At 48.3% G+C, this 8104-nt stretch overlaps 1 protein-coding gene across 1 annotated transcript in view; it reads left to right on the top strand.

Annotated features, from left to right (window-relative positions):
* The first annotated feature begins 2800 nt into the window (after positions 1-2800).
* Acox3 (acyl-CoA oxidase 3, pristanoyl) overlaps positions 2801-8104 on the top strand; it is a 32363-nt gene continuing 27059 nt past the window's right edge. Inside the window, exon 1 of the mRNA XM_038325814.2 lies at positions 2801-2933. The gene's annotated coding sequence lies outside the window, so the exon portion shown is untranslated. The remainder of the gene's footprint in view (positions 2934-8104) is intronic.

The raw sequence follows: 8104 nt of genomic DNA, 5'->3' as shown, positions 1-8104 counted from the left end.
TGGCACATAGCAGATCGCCAAGGTTAGGAAGTGTGACTGGAGAACTGGAGAGCAGAGATGTCCTGCAAGGATTCCTGGGAGAAGCAAGTCCTACCCTTTAGGGAAAAGAGACCAGCAAGGCTAAGGGATCTGAGAACAGTGTGGCCATAGTGGGGGTGAAGAATTTTTCTGTCTGCCCTCTGAGGGTGCCACTGGGGAGGCAGACAACACATTCTTCCTTGGTCTCTTTTTTGGGGAGCACTTACAAGAACGTGCCCAGAAATAAGGGGATCCATTTAACCGCTGAGCCATCTTTCCAGCTCTTTTCCCTTTCTTATTAAACTGACTCTGTTTCCATTTCTGACCTTGTGTTCTTACTACAACCTTTGTCCTGGGATACAAGAACTCACTGAACACAGATCTGTGGTTTGGCTTTTTTTCTCCCTCTCTTTTGAATCTTGGCCAAAAGTCTAACGATTCTTGCCCTGACACTCTTGGCTTTTTCATGGTTCCTATGACTTCCACAACGAAAGGCAAGCCTTTTCACTTCCCTCCTCTCTACTTGAGTTTGCCTGTAGCATGGCTTATGGGGAGAAGATTGCCTGAGATTGCAGCAATCCAGGTAAATAGCCTGCATGAACACATCTCTATGTCTTCACCAACGAGCTAATACCAAGTCCAGCAGCAAGTCCCTGTAACATGGTTTGTGTGACATTCCCTTAGGTCCCTTGATCATTAGCTATGCTGTGATCAGTCAGGCCATTCATGGCTGGGTTGTGATGCTCTCCTAGTCCCACGGAAGCTCTTTGACTCCTGAGAGCATGAGCCTGCTTTTCTTTTCAGGTTGACAACCATTGGATTAAATAAGATTTACAGTGGGATTTCTCCCTCCATTGGTTCACAGTAGGTGCACTCACAATGACTAAACTTCAACATTTATGTGCGCATCTTCCAACCCAGAGCCCTTCGGGTTGATGTGGATGGTTGTGACAGGGCTGTCGCCAGCCACAGTAGGTGCTGAATCCTCTCCTCGTTCTCTACTGAGTGTTGTGGTGACTCACTTTTCCTGTGGTGGTGACAGGGAAGGTATGGTAAGAGACAAGTGACCAGAGTGTGGGCACAAACTTTAACAATGTACAGTCAAGTGTGTATATACTACCACCACTGCCAAACAAAAATGTGCCAATACTCACTGTTACCAGTGACAGCAACAGAACAAGTGACAGAAAAAGGGGATGACAGGGCAGTGGAATGAGGTGGAGGCAAAAGTGAGTAACCAGGGAGCAAGGGTGGGGTCTGCTGGTTGCCAGGCCACTCTTCGAGTCGTCCAAAGAGCCAGCCCACCTGCAGCCTTTGTCAGTCTTATCAGGAAGCAACCCTTTCCTTCCAATGACCTGAGCGCTGCCGGTGCCTGAGGAAGGCAGGGTCCAGTTCTTCTCTCCACCATCCTGCAGTCTCATTGTCACTCGGGTTCAACACAGATGTCCAGTGAAGTTCTCTGTCACACACAGGCTAGGCAATGTCCTAAGACTCAGGAGGAGACCATAAAGTTGGGAGGAGTTGGAGGACAGGTGGACAAAAGCTACCACGCTTTTTGAAGCTTTCTTGAAGAATAGCAGATCCGAGCTGAGAATGACAGACTGATTTATTTAGTTCACAATACCTTGTTTTGTCAGCCAGCCTGGCTTGAAACTTACTATCCTCCTACCTCGGCTTCCCTGGTGCTGGTATTGCAGGAAGAGTTCAGCATTACACTGGGTTGGACAGATCTTTAACCCAACCACCACAGAACTAGATAAAGACGGAAATAATGGCATCCAAACATGCTGAGGCAGTCCTGAGAAGAAGGGCTTGGTAGAGGCAGAGAATTGTGAGGGTGGAGATGGGGGAGGGGCAGGACAGAACTACGAAGTGCACCCAGAGGAGGCGGAATATGCTTTGTGAGTTTTCCCTGCATGCTTACCTACTGCAATGGTACCTCTCCTACACAGAACTGACAGTCAACGGCTTTCTTTCTCCCACCCATCCAACTCCACTGCTGCCGCGCACCACGCCCCTGTGTCTGAGCTCTGTGCGCTATTGCCCAGTTACCGAGCTTCGGGCAAGGGGCTGGAGGTTAAAATACACAGACAGAGAGACAGCGACACGGGTCATCCTTGAGTTCCCCAAGAATGCCCCCTTTATTGTGTTCAGGGGCAGATTATATAGAGATAGCCATGCCCCAGCCAAACCCACCAGAAACCACTCTCCTGCCATCAGGAACCCCTGAAGGTCTCGTGCTCAAGCCGCTGTAGGCACTCAGATCAGGGGATTACAAGAAATTCAGGATCTGGGGTCTCACTGCTCCCAACACACTGCCACAGACACTACTATTATGCGTGTAATGTGTGCAGGCACAAATGTACTAGGGAATGCTCCTGGAGGTTGGAGGACCTCTTTCAGGAGCACTATTCTAGGAGTTCCTGGTAAGGAGGTCCCTTTGGGAAACTAGTAACAATTCTGGATAAAATGTATCTTTAAAGAGCCCCGGTCTCACTCTCCCCGGAAGTGCACCCCAGAGTCTCAAGAGGCCTGGACCAAAACAGGACCGCTCTGACCTCGGCTAAGGGCGGTTTCTGAATAAGCCCGAGGGCTCTAACCAGGCCGAGGGCGACCAGGACGAAACCCCGTAACTCCAAACCCAGAAACACATCTGAGCTGAGCCTTCGCAAGCATCCGCATTTCCTTGGTTACGGGTCGGCACAGAATGATGACGTAGCACCAGCTCGCCAAGACTTGGGGCAAAGGGCGGAGAGTGGCTTGGAGGGATGACGTCACGCTCCAGGATGGGTAGGAAGAGGTCGGGCAGGCGGCGCCAGCCTGCCCCGCCCTCAGACACCAGGACACTCCTGATCAACAGTGTGCGTAGGACGCCGGGGTGACTAGCACCGCAGACCCCAAGCTGGATCCGGGCGGTGAGGAAATGCGGGGCTCGGGAGGTTCAGGACAGGACAGGGGAGTTTGCACCCTGCCCCGAGGTCATGCTCTTTAGTACGAGAGAGAGGTGACTGCAGCTTTTAGAGTCTGCCCCTTCGCAGGGAGTTATCCTAAGACAGAATTTGAGCAAAGTTAGCTGTAGATTGAATTTGTTTGTAGTGTTTATGGACTGCTCCGCACTGAGCCTGGCATGCTTCTCCTCAGGTGCAGTGAAGTCTAGACCTAGCAAAATCTTAGGAAGCAGGCTGCCTCTGATCTATACCCGAGACCTTAATTCTCCTTCACGGTCTCAATTGCCCAGGCTGGCCTTGAACCTGATCCTCCTGGCTCACAAGTCTTGGCAGTAGTCAGAACAGTAGGACAATTCATTATGCCCAGCATGAAACTGAATTTTTAAAGTTGAAGCAGAGACAAGGAACAGACCCGTGAAGGTGGAGTCCCTAGCTACTTTGTTAAAGACTCTAACAGGAAATCTTCGCATAAGGCAAGGTGGACTGGAATCTCGCAAGCGGCCTGAAAAGTTTCAGTCTGATAACGCAGTGTGTAGTGTTAGTGTTGCCTGGGTCTGGTCTGTTGGGGCTGTACACAGAGGACTTCAGACCAAAACTAAGGCCTCATGTTTTATTTTAAATGGAGGGAAAGACTGGAGAACAATGATAACGAAGCTGACATTTAGTGCAGGAAGCATCTCAAGTACTTGATTTGCGTCCCAGGAACCTCCTAGGCAGACATTGCCCTGTGTGACCATATCCTTGCTTCTGAGAAGCAGATGGCAAAACAACTGGCTAAGGTCACTGGCCTGGTAAACTGTATCGATTGGGATTGGAGCCAAGACAGCCTGGCTCTGCGGGCTGTTGGTGACCTCAGGGGGCCTGGGACCTTAGGGAGATGGTGAGCATCTGGGATCTAGAGCAAAGCACGTTGCTCCTTTGCCACAGGTGTTTGTAATTAAGATGAGACGCACTTTTTCTTGTTGCCTGTGATGACCTGTATTAGTCAGGGTTCTCGAAAGGAAACAGCTGACAGAATGGGTATAAAGGAAGGGCTCTAGCAAGCCCAAGCATGGCACACATGATGCCAACAGGCTTTGCCTTTTACCCTTCTCCCTGCTGCTAAAAACCGGTTTACATTCCTAGCGCTAGCCACCAAGGTCTCTTCCCTTATTTGGCCACTTCCTCCTCCCGAGGCTGACCACTAAGGTCCAGCTATCAACGTATCAAAGTCCAGCAATCAAAAGCCCCCTTTTGACAACCCCAATGAACCTGTCCAATTAAAATTAATTGGATACCTCATCCTAACACAGGATTTCCCCTTTTCCCTTTACCAACTGCCATTTGCCTAGGAGTCACATCTGTCCTCTCTCTATCCAGAGGCAATCCTTTGTCACTCCGGGGCAAATATCCCTTCCCCCCCTTGCCCCTATTCTCCCCCTCCCTTGTCTCCTATCCCCTGTCTTTGTCCCTCTGCTACAAATGCATCTCCTTTGTACTGAGAAGTTGATCTTTGTGTGTCCTGTGTGGACTCAAGTCCTTTCGATATGTATTTGTATCTGTATCTATATATTTGTGTAAACTATGTGTATAATTTATTAGATTGGCTTACAGGATTTGACCTGGATAGTAAAACAATGGCTGTCTCATTCTGAGAGGCCAAGAATCCAGTAGCTTCTCTGTCCACAAGGCTAGATAGCTCAGCAGTCCCAGTTTGGGGTTGTAGTCCTGGGGGCTTCCTGAGGCGCTCCTGGTCTTTAGTCTTTGTTGGAATCCTGAGGAAGCTGGCTCTAACACTGGGGAAGGAATGCCTCCATAACAGGATAGGTGAACTTACCAGTGAGAGTGAGAGCAAGCAGGCAAAAATGCCAACTTTCCATTTCCCTTTATCTGGGCAGTGCCACCAGAAGGGACTTTCCTGCTTCAGATGATCTGAACAAGAGCATCCCTCGCAGGAATGACCGGAGGCTTGTGTTTTAGTTGACTGCAGATGCAGTCAAGCTGGTGATCAGAATTAGCCATCACATGCTTTATCCAAGAGTGTTTTGCAAATCTAAGATGACAGAAATTGGCTCCTCTGTCGTCTTATAGGAATTTGGTGGGTCTAGTTTGTCTGTGTAGATCTGTGAATGGGGAGATAACGTTTGTGTACGTGAGAACCTTGTCCTTTTATGTGGAGCTCCAGAGTTGCTGAAAAGACTGTTACTTCTCATTGAATTTCTGTGGCGTGCTAGACAAGAAGCAAGTGACAGCATGTGCAAGGTTGTTTTGTTTTGTCAGGGTCTCATGTGGCTCACAGACTGGCCTTGGACTCACTAAGTAACCAAGGATAGCCTTTAACATTAGATCCTCCTGCCTCTGCCTCAGAAGTGCTGGGATTACAGGTGTATAGCCCATGACAGGTATGGGAGATATGTATGTGTGTATGTATATAATGTATATCACATGTTGTGGAATATTATTATAAGGTGTATTACATTTGTTAATGCCATGGAACGTTTGTTTAACTCTCTGAAGCTGTGTTACTTTGCCTGTCTAAAACACCTGACTGGTCTAATAAAGAGCCGAACAGCCAATAGCGAGGCAGGAGAAAGGATAGGCGGGGCTAGCAGGCAGAATAAATAGAAGAACTCTGGAAAGAGAAGAGAAGGAGCCAGAGAACAAGGAGAGGAGGACACCAGGGGCCAGCCACCCAGCTACACAGCAAGCCACTGAGAAAGAAGTCAAGAAAGGTATACAGAAATAGAGAAAGATAAAAGCCCAGAGGCAAAAGGTAGATGGGATAATTTAAGACAAGGAAAGCTGGCCAGAAACAAGCCAAGCTAAGTCCGGGCGTTTATAAGTAAGAATTAAGCCTCTGTGTGGGATTTGTTTGGGAGCTGGGTGGTGGGCCTCCAAAGCGTAAAGAGTAAAAAGCCAACAACAACACACATACTTATTTTATGTGTGTGTTCACCTGCATGCATGTGTATACAGCATGTGGGTACAGTGCCTGCAGAGGACAGGAGAGGATGCCCCATCCTCTGGAACTGGAGCTAGCTGGTTGTGAGCTGCTATGAGTGCTGGGAACCAAACCCAGGTCCTCTCCAAGAGTGACCAGGGTTACTTAACCGCCAAGCCACCTCTCCAGCCCCATAAACACAATATGGATGCATTAGTTATGGTTCTTGTAGCTGTGACAAAATACTTGGCAAAACAACTGAGGAAAGGAAGCCCTGCTTCCTCTCACAGCTCACGGGCACAGTCCATCATGTTCCGGAAGCATGGCAGGCGAGGGATGAGTGCTGTGCTCAGCTGGCCGTTTTGAGATTTGTGTGTGTGTGTGTGTGTGTGTGTGTGCATGTGTGTGGTTGGACTCTGTCTTCTACCGTGTGTATGTGTGTGCATGCATGTGTGTGGTTGGACTGTCTTCTACCATGTGTGTAGTGTGTGTGTGTGTGTGTGTGTGGTTGGATTCTGTCTTCTACCGTGTGTGTGTGTGTGTGTGTGCATGCATGTGTGTGGTTGGATTGTCTTCTACCATGTGTGTAGCGTGTGTGTGTGGTTGGATTGTCTTCTACCATGTGTGTAGCGTGTGTGTGTGTGTGTGTGTGTGTGTGGTTGGATTCTGTCCTCTCATGTAGCTCAGACTCCATGCATCAACCTTGATGACCAGCACTTTTACCTTCTGAGCCATTTGCACCCTCACCCCTTATATTTGAAAAAAAAAATGTTTTATTCATTTATACTCCAGGTAAGAGGCTCGTGTGCCTACCATAGCATGCATGTGTATGTGGGGGGGGGGCATAGAACAAACTAGAGGAGTTGGTTCTCACCCTCCACCATGTGAGCCTCTAGGATTGAACTCAGGTCTCCAGGCTTGACAGCAAATGCCTTTAGGGCTGAGCCATCTTGCCTGCCCCTTAAATTTAGTCTGGAACCCCCAGCCCACGGGATGATGTTTCCATGTTTAGCTTGGGTCTTCCTTCAGTTAAATGTCTCTGGAAACAACCTCAGGTGCACCCAGAAATAAGATTTCTATAAGATTCCTTATATTTTTTCAAATATAAGGAGTGAGGGTGCAAATGGCTCAGAAGGTAAAAGTGCTGGTCATCAAGGTTGATGCATGGAGTCTGAGCTACATGAGAGGACAGAATCCAACCACACACACACACACACACGCTACACACATGGTAGAAGACAATCCAACTACACACACACGCTATACACATGGTAGAAGACAATCCAACCACACACATGCATGCACACACACACACACACACACACACACACACACACATGGTAGAAGACAGAATCCAACCACACACACACACTACACACATGGTAGTCAAGTTGACAGTAAGGTTCAACCATCATAGACGGTAAAGGCAGAGGAGATTGCTTATGTGGACTGGAATTGTCAAACTAAACTCCTCTGTGGCTGTTCCTCTGCTTTCCACCCAGTTAGGTGGTCACAGCCCCCATTGCTTCTCCCTGCTGATGGTTCTGTTGCCGATGTTAGCTGCTAGCCATGAGTTACTGGCCAATGTTGCCAGGAGGCTGATTACCTCAGGTAGCTCATTTGGGTCTTGGAGGTGTTCCAGGTGTTATTAATTAAATTAATCTCTCCTTACAGCTGCCAAAATCTTAGCTGTCCACAGCCATGCTCCTCAACCTTCCTAATGCTGTGACCCTTTAATAAATTGCCTCATGTTGTGGTGACCCCCAATCATAAAGTTATTTTCATTGCTACTTTCTAACTGATTTTGCTACTCTTAATGAATCATAGTGTAAATACCTATGTTTTCTGATGGTCTTAGGGGATCCCTGTGAAAGGGTAATTTGGCCCACAAAGGGGTCACGACCCATGGGTTGAGAAATGCCGATCTACAGGATTGTCTTGTGTCTTTCCTAAGCTGGAGAGGGGTTGGTAGAAGCCATCTTTACTTGCAGTGTAGTTTTTTCTAATAGTCTGCATTAGAAGCAATGTGTTAGAAGCAGGAATATGTAGCAAGCAGCAGTGCCCAGCATGCGTTTTTTTCCCTAACAGGGAAAAAGTCTGGTGGAAACTGGCTACTGCTCCCCGCCACTGGCCTTGTTTCTTGGAGCCTTCTTGCCTCTTACCAGTCACAAGTCTGTCTCGAACCCAGTAGCAGGCATCTGTGTCTCTATCCTTAGTG

The sequence above is a fragment of the Arvicola amphibius genome, chromosome 1 (assembly GCF_903992535.2).
Source record: "Arvicola amphibius chromosome 1, mArvAmp1.2, whole genome shotgun sequence".
Taxonomy (NCBI): Eukaryota; Metazoa; Chordata; class Mammalia; order Rodentia; family Cricetidae; genus Arvicola; species Arvicola amphibius.
The sequence above is the reverse complement of the archived record's forward strand: the minus strand, read 5'-3'. Positions and strand labels throughout refer to the sequence as shown.